Source organism: Aphelocoma coerulescens, chromosome 13, assembly GCF_041296385.1.
Source record: "Aphelocoma coerulescens isolate FSJ_1873_10779 chromosome 13, UR_Acoe_1.0, whole genome shotgun sequence".
In the NCBI taxonomy this organism is placed as follows: Eukaryota; Metazoa; Chordata; class Aves; order Passeriformes; family Corvidae; genus Aphelocoma; species Aphelocoma coerulescens.
Window position 1 is genome coordinate 15,319,176 of NC_091027.1, and position 19,626 is coordinate 15,338,801.

Genomic DNA, 19,626 nt, shown 5'->3' on the forward strand with positions numbered 1-19,626 from the left:
TCACATATGGCCCAGTACAAGCACCCAAACCAGCAGCAGCTAAAATAGTGCACAAAATAATGGCAGCATGTTCACATCCTCATAAAAATATTTTAACATCAAGTCAATTCTGCTGAAAAGCTGAACTTGAGAAAACTGAGCATAGGAATCACAAAAATGTGATCTAACACTTTAAAATGTAACTTCTTCTTTATGTTGCCTTGGACAAACAACGTACCACCTTTGCCTTATTGTAATCCTGCACTAATAATGACCACATATGTCCATCAGAAATACTGTCTATTATGCATATATACCATAAATACAGAGTAGTAACTGACAACATACATCAAGAAACTCAAAAGTATCATCAGCTTATGTAAAAAATTAACACTACAGTAGCAGGGCAATAAAGTATTAACTCTAATTCAAACAGAAAATACTCAGTTATGAGATGAGAAGTTTTCGTTCTAGAGATATAAAAATTGAGGATAGGTGCAAAAATACCTGGAAGTCTGAGACCTCATGCATATTGCTGCTTCTTTGATCCACTCTTAAATTTACATCTACCTACACTAACACTTCTCAATTTCAGTGAAGAAAGAATTATACTTCAAGATTTCCTCCCATGAAATAAAAGACTTGCAGAACTGAATTACAACCCCCTGAAAAGAGAGATTTAATAGAACCATCAAAGACCACAGCTGCACTATTGGATACCACTCTAATTAATATTACATAATCCATACAACACATGTGATCAATTTAGAGGTCCCAGGCGGTTCTTAAATGAATGAATGCAATTTGTAAGCTCTGATCCGTCACTTCCACTTAGAGCAGAAGTGTCTACATTTCATATTACATTGTAATGCATGCTGTAAGCCTGTATCAGAACTCCAATTACTCATATAATGATCAAGTTCCACGGACATAATTAGGAAATGGGGAAGATAGGACCCATAAAACCATGAGATGATGGCAGAGGAAAAGTAGGGAGAGAGGTAGGAAAAAAGTTACCAAAAGGTCGAGTGTAACCTGCTTGGAAAGGCTACAGTGACTGTCATTGGCTGGCACTGCAAAGAGGAATTTCCCAAAAATCTGCTTTACTTTAGGGTTATTTTGCATGAAGTGGAAAAATGAGCAGCTTAAGCTGTATACTTTAAAGGAAAATTAGGTGCTGAATGTGGGAAAACTTCAACAGAAAGCTTTCCGCGTGTCTTATTTCCTACACCTATTCCATTCCAGCAGTTAAAAGGAAGAACAGCTTCAATCCCTTAGCAAGTCACCCAGTAAAAAGAAATCTGTACACATTCATTGCTGATTGGCTTTGATCAGGGAAGGAACTTGCCTTGCTAAAGCATAAGCAAGAGCTGCAGTTTTCACAGCAAATTCCATGAATTTCTAGGTTTGAACTGCTGAACTATAGCCCCGTTTACAAAAACTGAAAGGTTGCACTTAGTTAAGCTCAAAACCTGTGTCCACAGCAGAAACTGGAAAACCAAAAAGAAAGAGATCTGAGATCTCCCTAATAGATTGTCTCATTTAGAAAATGTCAGCAGGAATGGCTCCATTTCAGCAAACTTTTCAGTTAAACAACAAAAGTGCTGAAGCGCTTTTACTTAGAAATTTTCCAAATATTGTATGGAATGAAATATTTGGAAATGCATAAATGCCACAAACAAGACAGCTTACAAGACATTTTTGGTAGCAAATCAAATCCAAACACTTCCACCGAGGAAATCCAGGAGAATCAGATTTTTTTCCACAGCCAGACTTCACATCCAAGTGACACCATGTTGAACTAAAGCTGGTGACAGCACAGGTCTGGGAAGGAAAGCTCTGGGCTGGCAACCTCAGCTCCAATGCACCCAAAACCACCTCATGCACAGCTATTAACCTTTCTTTTCCTCACAAAGTATAATACTTACTTCATAAGATGTTGAAACAATTAATGTAATTTTAAAAATCATCTAGTCCTGCCTACGGAATGGCAAACCTTTTCCAGAATGAAAATAAATCAGATTTAATGTTTTAGAGTAAATACACGCATGAAAAAAGATACTATAATTACACTCACTAAATATGGCTCCAGATAATTATTATGCTGGCTTTCATTGAAAGAAAAAAAAAAGAAATGAAAGAAGGGAAAAAAAACCATTTTAGGAAGGGGAGGGGAAAGCCAGGGCAGTGACGTTAGCAATGTTCCATTATGTCCTTATTTAATTCTATGGCAAAGTTCCCATTGACTTCAATGAGAGTACGATTTGGCAGGAGAGAGACGAGCAGAACAAAATAGTTTCAAAGCAATTTTAATGCACTGCTTTCCTTTCTCAACTCTGACAAACCCATTTCCTTCCCCCCCCCCCCCCCCCTACTCTTTTCTTTACTGTTGTTGATGCAGTTCTTGTTCTTCAATAGAAAAGCAGCTCTTCAGCAGCCTTGGAAATGCTGTACATAGAAAACACACCAAGGCCCACCATGTGTGGAAGACAATAATCAAACTAAAACTGCATTTAGTGACAGTGTGGTTAATGTGAGTGAAGTGCAAGGCTGGAAATTGAAATCTGCACAGTCTGACTGGTTAATAACAACCATCACTCAGTGTTTATACCAATCCAAATTGGAATGAAAGACGTGAGAAACAAAGGAAAAGAAAATGCAAGTGAAAAGCTATGGGGTTGGAAAATATCTAACCTGCTGTGAACTTACTGAAATGATTATTAATCAGTCTAATGTTTTGAAAAATAGTTAATTCAGAGAGAAGGCATAGCATCACACAAAGTATTATATAAAAAATGGACTCCAACATTTCAAATACAGAAATATTTGGGAGATTTTGTCACTCTAGAAAATGGACATCAGCTCCTGTGGCAATGCAGATGGCAATAGGCAGCAATTACAAAGAGAGACGAGTCAGATAAGTTCTCCTCTTTTCCGCTATGCTGAATTATTTTTTGGGAAAATCCGACGCACAAGATTTCCACAAGAGTGTCACAGATTTTAAATACTTGGTGTTGCTGTGTGTGATGAGTCGCTTCCCCTGCGGCCGTGGCGGGGAGTGCCCGTGCCCAGCGCCGGCGCCTCGCTCCGTTCCGCTCGGCTCTGCTGCACAGCTAATCCTTTTACAATGGCCCTAATCCAGTTAGCGGCCAAGAATGGCGAAATGTCAGCGTAATTGGATAACAGCCTGGCATTCTGTAATCATTTCATTACGGCAGCAGACCCCGTTTGAAGGGGACGCCCACCAGCGCTGCGGGACCCCGGCCGCTCCCTGCCCCGCTCCCCAGGGCAGCCGGCACAATGACACCAGCGGCCTCTCCCAGATTAAAACCATATATAGGAAAAAATTAATTTGCACTACGTTTTTGTTAACTAGAAGCCAAGTAGCCTACCTTACCAGCTTTGGGATACTGCAGAATGGATTTGCTCTGGCTCCTCAGGGGCGCTGGCATTCCCCCATCTCCCCTTCCCCCCTTTGTGTCCCTTTGCTCCCAGCTGTGTCCCCTCAGCCACAGTGCCAGGTGGGCTGGGAGCAGGGTGACAACGGGGCCACCCCAGGGAGTGGCAGCTCAGTGTGGGGACCTGGGGACACTCACAGGGTTGCTGACAAAGCCTTTGTGTCCTGCTTCCCTCACATCCCTGAAGAGCCAGGGAAGCACTCAGCCTGCTGAGGACAGGAGAGGGACAGTGGTCCAGGCACAGTGGTCCAGGCACAGTCCCACCTCCAGCTCACATCCTGCTCTATGGCTTCTTGATCCTCCCACCAGCTCTGTCCACAGCTCATCTCTGGGACTGATGGAAAACACCCCTTGAATCCAGCAGAAAATGTACAATACGTGTTCACATGCACAATAAAATAGCCTGCAGTATTTCCATGGCTGTCACCAAACGCTGACCACGCTCTAATAGGACATGCCCTGCCTCAGATCCCTGGGCCACAGGTACCCCACAGGTGATGGAGCCGAAGGAGCTTGTCCGACCCCCAGTGTGGACCAACAGTGACACCTGGGGGAAAGAGAGGCGGGATGAGCACAGCTCCCTCCCTCTCCTCAGGTACCCGGGCTGGCTGAGCCCTCGCCTGGAACCAAACACTCGCCCACACCTGGGCCCTTCGCCCTGCGTGGAGAACAACTCGTGTGGGAAACATCACTCACGGCTTAAACTTTAACCTCCGGCAATCTCCTTATTGCCAGCAGAGCTGAGCCTTGCGTTCAGTCGTGGAGTGACGTTGATTTGCTGTGAGGAGCCAGTGCAGTCACCATTTCATACCCAAAATATGAAAAGCACACAGATATTTATGTTCTTATTGATGGTAATGCAAATTTTAAACTTTCTTTTCTCCAGGTGGAAGATTCCACTCACAATAACATTTGTATTTCCTCAAGAGAAAATAAGAGGCCGTGAGAGGAATTATAGTATCATTTATAGAATCATTTTGGGCTAAAAACCCCCATTTTAGAAAGAAAAAATGAGGATTTTTTAAGGTGTTTTATGTAGATATATACATATTTAAAACTCCCTGTGAAAAACTCTGTAGCTTGTCTTAACTACAGACTGAAACTGAATGGTGCACTCAAAAAAAGAATAAATGACCTCTCTAGCTTTCTTCTTCCCTCCTCCCAGTCTGCACCAGCTTCCCAACTCCCACACCTGACTTCTCGCCTCCCTTCTGAACTACCTGCCTCCCTGACCACAGTGTCACTATTTATTTATTCATTCTTATCTTCAGGGCAAAGGGCTGGAGGGGGCTCCTGCCTGCACTCAATTACCCACACAGATTTTGCTGTCCTGTGATGGAGGAACCAAAGCACCTTCAGCAGGCTTGGAGATGGGAATCTCGACAGCCTCCTGTTTGCCCAGGGCTGTTGTGGGTGGTGCAGGCTGGGCACCTGGTGGGGCAGGAGCAGCTCCTGCAGCCTGGCACAGATTGCAGACAAGACATTAAACGAGCACTTCCAGGGAGTCACTGGAATTGCTTCGCTCTCTGGGTGGCCCTAATGATAAAGTCAACTTCTCTGAAAATAAAGCCTGCATCTTGAACAACTGTTTCAGTGTTCCAGTGAATTGCAGAGGTACCTGTGAGAACACATTGTCCTCTCAAATGTTTATCCTGAGTTGCTATAATTCTGATCAACAAAAATCACAGCGAATTGCTCAGTAGTAAGTTAACTTGACAACAGCAGTTTTCCTCTCTCTGACTCCATTTGTTGCCCATAGCTCAGAGCTGTGTTGTTTCAGCAGGGTTGCATACAGTTTGTTTGTTTTTTCTATTTTCAAGTCAACACCAAAAAGCTCCCAGAAGCCATTACTTTTATCAACTTGAGCACTTCTGGAGAATATTTTTATACAAGCATTTGAGAAAAGTGGCTCATTACAATCCTATAACAGTATTTTTCCTCCAACATCTATTTCCACTCTCTTATATGACTATGTTGCTGCTTCTCCTTTGCAGAAATACTGTTTTGCAACTCCAGATCACTGATGATTTCTAGACAAACTCATGAGACTGTCACTCCAGGGCAGCTGATGCTGCTGAGGCTGCATTGACAGCAGAAGGGATTTGAGCAGAGCATCCCTCCAAGACCAACCACCACAGCTCCAGGTAGTGCTGCTGTTCCTCCCCCTCACAGCCATGTGAGCAGAGGGCAGGTGAGAGCCTGACCCCAGGGGATTATGGCATTCAGGGCTTGGTGTGGGATCAAACAGGAGCAAAAGAGGCACCAAGAGGATGCTGCTCGAAGATGGATGCTCACACACAGTAGGAAGTGCCTGACAGGTTGTAGGCTGTGCTCTTAGGGCCATAGCAGCAACGTGCAAAAGCCTCTGTTCCTCCTGAAGAGCATTTTCCTGTTTTAAGATTGCCTCTTCCATATAGTTCAAGTTTGGAAATAGGAGAAGAGGTGGGTAGGAATGTCCCAGACAGACTCAGTCATTCTAGTTTGCATGAAGCAATAATAGGAAGGAAATTTAAATCACTAATATGACAATCGACTCTTTCCAAAGCATGACTCAAAAATTTGAATTATTGAAGACGTTTCATGCAGCCAGTACCAAGGAGACAGAATAAAGAAATCTGCTTGAACTAATGGATTGATATAGCTGTAGAAGCCACAAGTTTCAGCTCTCATGTCACCTTAGGAGAAGGGTATGTCTCAGAAACAGTGACCATGTGGGTACAAATCAAAGTGTCACACTCAAAACCAACACCTAACACACAGACACAGACAAGCAAGCAGACAACCTTGCTGCTCTCTACAGCTCTTCTTAACAGCAACACTTCTCGTGAATAGGCATGAAATCCTGCTGCAGTCCTGCTAACAGTGCACAGTCACCCAGCTGAGCCAAAGCTGAGTCCTTCCTGATGGAAGCAATCCTAAGGGCTTGCCTGGACATTAGGATATTCCCCACTTGAGTGCAGACAGGGGATGCAGTCAAAAAATCAGAACAAAAGAAGACAGGAAGTATTTATGCCATGGTAAGGACTGTGACAACATGTGAATGAAATGCTCAAGCTGAGTGGAACTACATCTGACAGGTAACAATCTGACAAGCTGCCTGACTAAATAAGGAAAGGACTGAGCAATTCTGTAGAATAACTAGGACTGGAAATTCCAAGCCCTATTAAAATGTATCCACTCCCTGCAAGCTCAGGGTATAGTTTTACGAAACAGCTTATTAAAAAATATTTCCTTTAATCATATGTACAAGAGCCCATAAAATGAGAGGAGTGTGGCACAAACTTAGTGATTCAACACCACAGACCATAAAAGGTCGTACTTTTTTGCACGGTCACATGCAAAATTTACAGCTCTTAAAACATCCACGTGACTTTTTAGTCATTCACACTCAGGATGCATTGGGACTGCACTAACTCACTAGGCTGATGTGATGCAGTTATTAGGGAGTCCCGAAAAGCTGGGAACAACTGAAAGTCCTGAAATTTTTCATCATTATTAATAAATGATCCAAGAGCTAGTGCATTATTAAACTAGGAAGAATCATGGGATTGATAGAAAACAAACCTTAGCTATCAAATACTGAATCACTAAGCTCATAACCACTGACAAACAAAGCTTTCTGCAGGCATGTATGGGAATACACAAATTTAATGTCCTTTTGAAAAGTTATGCTTGTTATATAGACCTGTATATAAAAATTATACAAAAGTATAAGAGCTCCCAGTTCCTAGAGTTGATAAGAAAATAGGTGTGCCCTTAAAATGGTCACCCAGTTCTCAACAGGTTTTAAGGTGCTGCTCCTGGGGCAGAGTTCTGTGTATCTGGAAGAGGAGGCAAGAGATTTAAACTCTTGGTCATGACCATGGGAGCCACGAATCCAGAGGAACCAGATTCCTGGGCAGACCTGTGGCCTCCTGGGTGGCCTCACATCTGTTGTGGCAGCATCAGGGGACACCACAGCTCAGGGAAGCATGATCCAGGAGAGGAGGACAGACAGCACACACAGATGTGTGGCTGCAGTGGTGCACAAGGCTCATCTGAACCCTCACACTTTGTGATTGACTGGGGTCCATTTCCAAATGTTTCCACGCACTTAGAAATTTAATTGGTTGTGAAATATGCTGAAGAGTTCAAAAGTGTTCTTTGATATAAATAGAATAGTTCATTGTAAAAGATGTTGGCAGGGTTGTATTTTATTTTTATACAAAACATTGGAAATGGTCTCTACCAAATTTCCATGAAGATGGATCACTGCTCTAACAGGATGGAGCAGATGAGGGGAAAACCAAGATTCAGGAGAGGCCAGAGCCTGATAGAGCTGAAGTTAAAAAGAGAGACCTCATTTTTCTTTCCATCCTGAACATTACAGCTGTAACAGCTTTATTACTACAGCTTTATATATGTTTACATTTTTTTGCTGATTGTTGGCATTACAGCCACATCTGGTATCATTTTTCTTAACTTGCCTTATTACCATTTGTAACATGTTTCCCCCCACTCCCTGAGCCTCTCAAGGATCAATCTTGCCTTGCCATTCCACCCCATCTTGCCCTCCTACCTCTCCTCTAAGTGTCAGACTTTCTAAGACCTTCTTTCAAGAGGTAATGACAACATGAACAAATCTTTTCACCCCTTTTTTTTTTTCCTTTTAAATAAGGAAGAATGCAATGAGCAGGGCTGATTTGCAGCCTGCCTGTTTGGCTGTGCTAGCACTGCTCTCATACCCTAATTCCACCTCCCACTCTGATCTGCTGGCCAAATAACATATTTAATTCTATCATGCTGGTGGTACCAGGCCCAGAGAACTGCTTTGCTGGCAGAGTTTGCCTAAACTGACCCTATGGCCACTATTCAGCTTCCAATAAATTCCAGGCTACAGAGTGCAAATTTATCACCTGGGAGATGCCCCCCTCTTTCATTCAGCACTGAGTTATGGGGGAGCCATGCTTTGGAGCACCTCCACATCAGAGGAAAACTAGAGCACCTCCTGTCCTCCTCTCATGTTCCTAGCTTCAAGTAATTAACAATCTGTGACATTTGCACATTTTCACACTAATTGAGAACATACACAATACATTTTTAACTTAAGTACGGTTTTAAAACCTGAGGGATTCCTCCACTGCTGCTATTAATGAAAAACAAAATTCCAGAATTTTTTTAGGGCTGGGGGAATCAAATTTGTCATTACAGTTCAGCTATTGAGAAGAAAAAGATTATTTAAACCATCTCATTTAATCACAAAATACTTGTCTCACACTAGCATTTATACATGAATCTGAAATAAAAACTTACAGAGCAAATCAAAAGTTACATAACTACCAAAGGAATGATCATTGACAGAGCATGGGGAATGCTCCTATCAAGAAGGCAAAAAGTCTAAATTTAGAAAATTTTATTCTTCTGCCATCTTTATAGATATCTAGCAGATAACTATTTTTTTAAAAGAAAAAAATACCTAGCTAAAGCCCTTATGGAGGAAAAAAAGCCCCAAACCTGCTAATAATCTCTAGCAAGACTACACAAAATGGGAATTTTTTTCCTGGGTGGTTGTGGTGCTGTCCAAAGAGAACTGTCCCTTTGGGGCAGACTTGTAACCGTTGGAGAAGATTGGATTTGGTGGCTAATGGATGAAATCACAGCAGCAGCACACAAAATCAATAATCCCATCACAAAATGAGGTATCTGTATCAGAGTGGAGGTTCGGAGCTGTGGCAGAGGGAAAGAGCTCCTCTGTGCAGTAAGAACCAGGCAGAAGGACCTTGTTCCAAAACCATTCTCATACAAAGATGTGCCACACACAGGGAACAGCCACTGAGCCCACAGAGCTTTTCAAGGGCCTGACTTCACTGCCAGCCACCCCACAAGCTGCACATTACAGAAGATGCACTGTATGGACAGTTGGGACATTAGTTAAGAAACAAACCCCAGCTATTATTATATTTTGTCCTAGTTAGTCTCAGTGGTTGAAGAATAAACAAGTCTAGGGGCAGTGAAAAACACAGGTGTGGTTCTTTACACAGATTTGCTAAAAATGGGTATCTTTGAGGAAGTTTTGAAAAGTGGAGAGAAGAAAACTCCACCCCTCTGGGAAGCCACAGCATCTCCTCATGTTCAGGCCACACAACATCTGCACTTTGGTTTTTCCCCTCCAGAGTGTGGTAATTCCAATGCAGGAAATGACAGAGGGAGAGATCCTTTCAGCATGGATTTGTTGATGTTTAATCCCATTTGGAGTGTACTACATGAAGATTTAACTCTGCCACTCTTATTTACTCCTGCCACTTAGAGGCACTCATGGTCTTTGAAAAGGCACCTCAGAACAGGCAGGTGGGTTTTGTTCTGTAGACTCCTTGAGCATCTTCAGCTCCCTGTTCCTTCTGTGCACCTTCCACCTGAGCAGCACTGAAATGGGTGCAGGTTCAGCCTATTGGTCCTGCACTGCTTTGAAGCCACTTTAGCTCTGGCTGTGCTCCTTTCCCACTGAGGCATTTTGCCAGGAAATTGGCTATTCAAGGTCTGTTGGACAGATTCTGAGTATAATATGCAGGTTTATAGATAGATATGGAAAACATGCTGTATATAATACATGTTATATGGCTTCCTCGTTAAAATGATTAAAGCCCAAGCAAGCAGAAGCCCTGCAAGAATAGCTATTTCACAGAGCCTCCAAAAACTTTCAGTGAAGAAAAGGTGGTTCTTTGTAGAACAAAAATAATGTGGTTTAAGAGTTTTAAGTGCCTTTTGATCCACAATGTATTTTATCTTTTCTAACTTTTAATAAAGTTTGTTTACATGCAGAAATAAGAAATCATTGGCTGTTCTGCAAGAAAGTAATTATTGTAAATTAAGATAAATACATGCACATAGCTATATGCATATAGAGGCTGTATTTTCATTTCTCCTTTCTCTCCTGTACCTGTGTCGCTGAAAACCTAGAGATCAATCAATTCTCACAAAGTTAATAATTTTTTTTTTTAAACAGCACAGAAAATCACCTACACTGGGAATTCAAGTCCATAACTTTTCACCTCTGTTAATACAGGTAGTAAAGCCAGCCATAGCTACAGAGTAGCTGTGTAGTCATTGTAGAAGCTGGAACTGGATACTAAGACTACATATACATAGATACATATATATATGTGTATATATAGGTATATGTATAATGTATGTATACGTAATGTGTGCATGTATCTACATACATTTGCAAGAAACACATTCCATTTCTCAGCCTTCAAGGTTACGGTTTTCCCATGACAGAAGAGAGCTAATATGAATTTTTCTTTAAATTACTATAATTAACTATGCTTTAGAGAGGTATTGGACCTTCAGAGTCTAAAGGACTCTATAGTTCTAATTAATAGTTAGACACTTTAGTCCTCTTTGTACTTTTCTAAATTTCAGCACACAAAACTGATGTGAATTCTGACTAAACAAGATTTAATTTTTGTGACAGTTTAAAGACAAAGCTAATAAAAGGTTTCTGGACAGACAGAATATTATTCATTATACTAACTAGCTAATTCAACTAACTGGTTGAAAGGAAGAGAATTTGTCTGACCTGCAAAGCAGATCTACTTCTTCCAGCTCATCTAAAGATAACACACTTAGGTGCCTTAAAAAACTGACAAGGGATCTATTTCAAGCTCACACCCAAGGAAGCACAGCTGGGCATGGTTGTGTTGAGCTGCTCTGGGTCACTACATCCTCAAAACAACAAAGACCAGGTGCCCCAAAACACCTGGCCAAGCAGCAGCCCCACTACTGGATCAGCCCAGACTGGGTTGATCTTGCATTTAAACACTGACATCAAAGATCTGCTTAGTTTGAAACATTAAAAACATCTCAGCTTTAACTGACATGGTTTCAGGAGGCAGAAATTAAGAAAAAGTTCAAAGTCTGGAAACATCTGAGGAAATAGGAAGACAGGCACTTTTTCCCCCTTTCTTTTCCTCCCCACACCCAAAACACACTACACTTTGAAAATTCATAAGGGATTCATAAAGAGAATTGCAGGGAGCATGCACACTGGTAAAGGAAAACGAAGACTAAGGAGGAGGAGGACAGGACAGCTTTCTCTCTGAGGTGTTCATGTCCCCTGCCCCAGCATAGGCACCACCAGAGCTGGGGGAACAGCAGCACTACAACTAAACACAAGCAGTGTATCCCAGGGTGAAAATGGGCACAGTTCCACCCAGTGCAAACTTTTTGCCCAGTCCTTTGCTGAAGATGTGTGGTGTTATTTTGTGGTTTAACCTTTGAATGAAAATACAAATGAAGAGTTACCCCAAAAAAACCTGCACAGACGCTTCTCATACAATCCAGTTAAGAAACCTGGAAAGCTGCTGTGGCTCAGACTGACTGTGCCAACCCTCCAAAAGGCAACAGGTGTTGTAAATAAAAACACTTGGCCTCAGCTCCACATGCCTTGATTATTTATTCTGATTTTCTGAATTAGTGTCTGGAGTTGGACAGATAAAGGACTGGGACAGCAGACAATATAACTGGCTGGTGGTAACGACAGCTGTTATCCATATGCTGACAGAAGGAGGACTTTATTTCTAGCAACTGGGACCAAAAATGTGTTTTTCTGACTGAGAGTACCTAAGGATGGATAGGTGAGAATTAGTGCTCCATTGAATAGGGAGCTTCTGAGAGTGCCCATGGCAAAATGAGGCCAAGATGTTAAACAAGATACTGCATTTGATATTTTCATCAGGAATATAAAGGTTCTCTTTTTTGTTTTTTTGGGGGGGAAATCTTTCCTCTTATCGACTAAATGGTTTAAATATTTTAATATTCATGCACCAAGGGGAATATGAATATTGTCCTGACACAGCCCAAAGCAATCACACAACCTAAATAGCAGGCCAAGTCTGGAAGGCATATTGAGCATGGTCTCTGACAATGATATCATAAAGGTTCCCACAATGGGAAACACATGGCACCAATTCCTCTCATTCCCCAACCTGTACACATGAAAACCCATTCAGCTCTAATCACTTCAGTGACAAAAATCAAAAGACATCATGACCTAAAATTGAGAAAATAACAAACAGGGGGTGCCTGAATTTCCCACTCTAATCCTGTGTTTAGATAAAATTGGGGTGCCTGAATTTCACATACTAACCCTGCACTGAGATACACATATTTTATCAAAAACCCAGGTGTATTCTCAAATGATGAATAGCTTTAGTCTGAAATTCAGCTTAACATTTTGAGTTCACTCCTGATAAAAAACGTAAGGTGTGATCTGGAGTTGTTTATTACCAAGTGTGTCTCAGAAGGGATGACATTAAAGCAAACTCCTTTCTCCAATATAAACATACACATGTTCACTGAAATACTGAAAAATCTGGCAAAAGCATTCTATAAAAGTGAAGTTACCAGATGTAAGTGCTATTGTAGCTGCTGTGGCTCCATGGAAGCACTTAATCATGCTGAGAAATGCTGCCTCTTCCCTGGGAGCTGAAGTGCTCTCTCCTTTGTCTTCAGCAGGCTGCACACCCTCAGGAGCTGTTCATCCCATCCTCTGCTACTCACACACTGCAGCTCCTCTGCCTCCACATCCATCTCTGCCACGGGCCAGGAGGGAGCCAGCAGAGATGGAGACACACTTGGAATGGCAGAGAATGAATCTCTGACACCACCCTTTTTGTACCAAGGGTTTGCTACATCTTGGTTTTTTGGAAAAGCTTACTCAGAAAAAGCCACCAGTGTCTGTGAGATGCAGAATTAGGGAATATGGGGTGGGGGAACTGTCTGCTGGCAAAAATTACATATGAAAACTACTTCCATAAATGTGGGCAGAGAAAAAAATTCTCTCTTCTTTTCCTGCAAAGAGAAACCACACATCTCGGAGAAAACTTTTAAAGTCATTTTTTGTCTCTGCAGTTTACCAAATACCTTCACTTCAGGCAACATTTTTTACTATTTTGACAAGATACTTGATACTTCCACAGGCATCTTGTCCAAGTTGAGAATTAAATTCTCAAGACATCTTATTTAGAGTGAGAAAACAGGGACTGCACCTTAACAGGGATTTTACTTACTGAATTTCAGAAAGAAATTCCTACTTTATTTCCAAGGAAGTCACAAAACTTAGTTATTTCCACTTTATACATAAGATGAACAGAAACACAGATGGATAAAATGAGTTATTAAGGAGAAATGCAGTCAAGGATAGACACAGGATAAACCCCATGCCTCCAGAGTTCAGTCACACTGGTTCAGTGTGCTGTCCCCACAGGGAACACACCAACTTCTTACAGAGAGAAGAAAGGAATAAACACCACTGGGGGAAAATAAAGCAAGCCTTAATATCACACACTGATATTTCAAACCTTTCTTTAGCAAGGAAAAAGAAAAGATACAGGAATGTTTTACTTGAGACTGAACTACAACTGATCAGAATGTATAAACTCCTGTTACATGATGTATCAGAATGTGTCACTCTAAATAAAAACTCACTTGATAATTAAAAACTATTAGACAAAATGAGTCAAGCACAGAAAGATCACAGAGCCAAGCCATCTCAGAACAGTAACTACAATTTTAAAAAGTCCCATTCAATCTCATCTCCCCATATGTCACTTCTACAGAAGGTCCAGGTGTGCTCAGAGCTCAGCCCCTCTTTCCTGAGTGCTGAACAAGCTCTGCAGACACACAGCCTGTCACAAAATAATGGGCTTTTCTTTAGTGACTGTTGTCATCCTGAAGAGCAACATTTTTTTCCACAGCCACAAAGATTCAGCACAAGAGAGGACTGACAGAACCCACCAGCACAGGGGGCTGAGCTACAGAGCCAGCAGATTGCCATGAAAGAGCTGATACCTGCAACAAACAACAAATCAAACAGGTGATGTCATCTCTTCACAATATCCTCAGATCACTCAGAAACCTCTGAGATATGAATCAAATCTGTATTTTTTACATATTTGAATGCATGTGCATGGAGTCATGTTGCTCCATCTGGAAGGGTCTTTCCCAAGGATTTGGAGGAGCAGGGAAGCATGTGTGGGTCCAGAGAGGCACAGGGGGATCTCACCTCTGCCTTCAAGTGTTTGGCTCTAGCCAGGGCTGTAAAGATAAATGCACACATACAAAATAACCCAAACATGTTTTTATATAGATGCTTATAAAAATCCATTTCTGGAAAAGAAATTTTAAAACTTTCTTCCAAAAGCTTGGTTTGTTTTGGTTTTTTTTTTAAACCCCAAAACTCTTTGCTCTTGTTTGCTGTCAAGGAATAAATAAGGAAAAGAAGTGTGCACGCTTCATTGAAGTACTTTAACAACCCCTCTTTACCTTCGTTGTTTGGGGTTTTTTTCCTGTGGTTTATGCATATTTTCCCATAAAAAAAAATTACTGTGAGACAAATGCTCTCCTTCCTATGTGGAAGCACAGCAAGAGGATGCTGTGATGCTCTCCTGGCTGTGCCCCACACTGGATGCTGCAGCTCCAAGTGTGTTATCACTATAGTTACAGCATTTATCCCAACAAGGAGCTTCCTTATGGGCTCATCAAAATGGTGCATAAATAATAAATACTGGAGACTTCCTCTTCTGCAGACACAGTGATTTATGACCTGTTTTCTCACATGCCTTTCACTTTAGAAACTTGGCATGTGGTTTTACATCACCTGAGGTTTTTTCTGGACTCTGTTTAACCCTAGACTTGGTTGCTCATACCTTAGAAATCAAGCATAACTCAGGGCCTTCTACTCTCAGTAGTCATAGCAAATTGAGTCAAATACATACCCTGACCACTAAAAAGCAACGAATAGCAAAATAAAAACACCTGCTCAAAGAATTTTCCTCTTCTACAGCTGAGCTTATAAGATGAGGTAGTTTTGAGAATTCTATTTTTTCTTAATGAGAAAGACCAAGATCATTCTTTAGTTCCTAAATATTTAAGAAAGATAAACAGCACACACAAAGTTTCTCCTTTCAGCAGACAGTTTCACAGAATTAAAAAGGAAGTCCAACTTGTGGATGTAAATCCAAAATCATAACTGTGACACAGGAGGCATCCAGGGCTTCAGCCAGAACAGCACAAAGTGACCCTGGATGCTCTTCCTGAGCCAACTGATACCAGTTCCTAACGCACAGAGACATGAGATCTGCTCAATTTCTCTTTAAAATCTCTTTATGGCATGGCCCTGGTTAGCCATAGATCAGTAAAGCATTTGAAAACACCTTTTATATAATAACTACTTATGAAAATTGCCCAGTAATTTTAGCATATTACCAGCAGTGTGGAGGTATTGTAGGAAGCTCAATTCTATTTTGCGTGTTTCCTTTTTGCTGGTTAGAGACAAAACCCCAATAACCCCAAGGCAAGGGAGTTTTTTGACTTTATTAATGACTTTTTCTAGTGAATGATCACACCCCCCAAGAAAAAATCCCACCTGAAAATATTTCAAACAAAAGTAGTTACTCCTCCAATATCAAGAGTGAAGTCTGCTTGGTACTGATCAAGTTGAGAAGAGAAATGTATGGTGTGGAATAAAAATGGGGCTTCTACTTCAAAAAATCTTCACTGATCATAAATTACAATTTTTACGGAAAATAACTGGTGCAGTAGTCAATGCAGTAGTAAAAAGATACAAAAGACACCTCCAAGTTGTTTTCCTGCCATATTTTCAATGTGAGCAGAGTTGTTTTGAAACATCTCAACCTAAAGTTCTAAAAATGATCACATTTGTTTATTTATTTCATCCAGCACAATTAAAATTTAGGTGAGGAAGCCACACAAGGAAATACAATCCCAGCTAAAACATTACATGAGACACCCTCATGCTGAATGAAACCTTATGGAAGTCCTGCACGTGCACGTACAAGTGGAGGATGGCTGACACGAGCCCTTGTAAAGTCTGACCTACTCCTCATAAAACAAGAGGATTTCAGGCACTGGCAGAGATCTGTACCAAAGGCAAAGTGGACTAAATGTGTTTCTCCAGTTATCTTGGGGGGACCACACTGTGGAAAGGGAAACATAATTGTTCTGGTTACAAAAAACCACTTCAGACACAGGAAAGGTTTCATAACCATGAGCTTCTGATCCATAACACCAGAGGAAAATACAGGATCAGGATCTAGGAAAGGCTGGTTGAGATGCAAACATCCCTCACGGGATCATGCTGGCAGCTCAGCATATGTTGATATATCTGAGCATCTACAGAAAATAATCAGATTTCACTGTCAACATATTCAGTCTAAAATTCCAATCAATTCCAATTCCAAGGTGTGTCTTTCCATAATGTTGGAATGCAACAGAATTAAACCAATGCTTTATTTCCTTAATGGCTTGTCTAGGTTTCATTTTGGGTTTACTTAGCATGAGAAGGTCACATAATTTACAGTCACCATAATAACTTCCCATGGCATATTGAAGGGTTGTTTCAAGACATGTTTACCCCTTGTCATTCACATTATCTGCTGGGAGCTTGCTTGATGAAGCTGTCTACAGAAAAAGAATAAGAAGTATTTCTTTAAGGATTCAATTTATGTGTTTCTATGAAAGATTGCCTTTTATATTAAATTTGGTCCTTTTAATACTGTAAGTACTGTATAGGCAATAGTTTCCATTCTGCAACCCTTAATATTAAATTAATATTTGTTTAGTAAAATGTCTTAGAGGTGTAAGAATTCTCAAGTCTATAGTTCAAGCCAGCAGTCTAAAGAAAGAGTAGATCTGCAGAATAGTAGTTAGTAAATTACTTAACTAGCACAATTTTAATCCCATGTCTGGCCTATTGCTCTCATGACAGTCATCAGTGGGTGTAACAGAAGGAAAATAAAATTCCAATTGCACACTTTTCAGCATTAACTTTTAAATTAAACCAAGATTTTTAAATGGATGTTTTCTGTCCTCCTCTTAAATTTGCTGACATCTTTAACCAAGACTGGCACTTTTAAAAGCAACAGTAATGATTTTTGAAATACAGTGATGCAGTATTAGAGCTGTATGCTTTAGAGGCACCTGATTGGTCAAAATTGTCTCTATCACTATGCTATAGAACATTCCATAAACAATTAACTGCATTTAGCATTGTCATGGATTAAAAACTTAATTTGATGGGAACAATTTGCATGGAGTTAAGAGACTGAATCAGACAAATTATTATAACCAACAGTAACAGGAGACAAACAAGACAAATTCTCTTAAATGGTTCACTACATCAGTAAGTGAATGATCATTTGCTGATGGCAAAAACTCAAATGCTTAGTAATCACAACTCTGTTTGGAACTGCAGCCTATTCCCAGAATGTTTCCAGATAGTTCATCTATAAGAAAAGGGTAAAAAACCAGCTTATTAGTATGGACACGTTTCTCATGCATTAAGAAAAATGAGCAGTGCACTATTCTAGGAGGTTAGATCCAAACATCAAAGGAAAGTCAAGCTGATGGAATTGTAAATCTGGAAAAACCCAGCCACAGAATCACTTAGATTGGCCACAGAGTGAAAAGGCCTAAAGAGATGCAGGACAAGGGGATGCACAAGTCATGGAACTACTGCCCAGGTTCTGGCTCCAGGAAAGGGTATCAGAATGTGTCAGTGTGACCAACCAAATATCACCATCATGGAAACACCATCAATGAATTCCTGGGATAAAATTCTGGCTGACACCTTCAAAAATAACTTTTTCTTTAGGGAGAGCTAAAAGAAGCCCTGTTAGGCTAAGGGGAGGGTTAAAGACTGTTTGCAGGAAGGACTAACCTCAGAGATCTTCACGTAACTGGAGGGAAGAAAATACCCTGGAAGCATTTTGATTAGGATTTGCAAAAGATGCATGGATATTGATTCCCTCAGTGTCCTAAGGAAACAGATGCTTTCAAAAGTTATAAAGGAATTTGAACTGGTGAAAAAAAATCTGGAGCAGAAGCCACAGAAACAGAAATATAAAATCAGTCTGAGCTGAAGCATCTGTCTCCTACAGTGGCCACAACCAGTATGCAGGGAGGAGTGGACAAACAGGGCACACATGATGCAGCTAACACACATCTGCCAGCAACAAACACATCAAATGAACAGTCCATGGGCATCAACACTGCATTTAATTAGATTTGAAACTAAAAAAGAGTTAGTTAAAACAAAGTGGAATATTTGGAAAGAATTCCGAAGAGAAGGCTCTCATGAATACCCCTGAACATTCCCTGTTCAAGTCTCTTCCTTGCTCTTAGTCCATTTTCTGAAATCCTAAAAACAAGCAGTGAAGATCAGTATCTGTGAAGTATGGCTAAAATTTGCTTTAAAACACACTCAAAATCTGCAAGTTGAAATCATTGTTCATTTTAAGGTGGATTTTGAGTTTATTCTTTACAACATATCCACTTAACTCACAACTAACCATAGAACCATACCAAAAGCAAAGGAAAATGGCAGCAGCCTTGGCTCTGAAGCATCTGTGGCAGTGTGCAGCAGCCATGCCAAAGGTGTATCGTTGCCTTGGATAATTAATTCTGCTTGCCACCCAGCCAAAATGAATTACCATCTATTCAGCCAGTGCAGCATATTTTCCTCTTCCTTTTTTTTTGCACTGGTACAAATCATAAATTTATTTCCAAAGGGATCCAGATGCAAACCCTCAACATTTCTGTAGGCAAAATAAACCACGATGTAAGTTCTTCTTGGCAAAGCCACCATTCAAAAGGTGCCTGGAGATATGCTATACTGATTATGAGATATTATTGTGAGGTTTTATTATCCTTTTAAACAATAAAACAAGAAAAGAAACCAACATAAAAGCAAGGAGCTCTGAGCCAGATGTAAGAATTTAATGCTATCCATTCCTGACTAGCATTTGGAACATGTGCTTCAAATATGAAACTTTTCTAAGTCTCCCCAGGTGAGCAGTTGATCTTATCTTGCAATTTCTGCCTCTTTTCAAACAGTCCACAGCCCAATCTAGCAGCCTAATGATCCTAAGAATGTCATAGCTAAATAAAGGGTTTTTTTTTTCTTTTAACACCATCTCCCCCAAGTAAACATTACACTCCAAAGAAAAATTTCCTTGCAATATCAACTCAGAATTTTAGAAGGGAACAAGGGAGCATGAACAGTTTGGGACTTGTGCTCCCCTCACTTCTTTCATATTTAACAGATCCTTCCTACAAGCCTTCTTGTAGTTAGCCTAAAATCTCCACTCACTCTTGAATTCCCAGAATTTAAAAATACTTTTTGGTCATG

The 19,626-nt window shown here is 40.7% G+C and overlaps 1 protein-coding gene across 4 annotated transcripts in view; it reads right to left on the reverse strand.

Annotated features, from left to right (window-relative positions):
• The window catches only part of SLIT3 (slit guidance ligand 3), a 521,085-nt gene that overhangs the window by 269,026 nt on the left and 232,433 nt on the right, over positions 1-19,626 (reverse strand). The window lies entirely within an intron of this gene.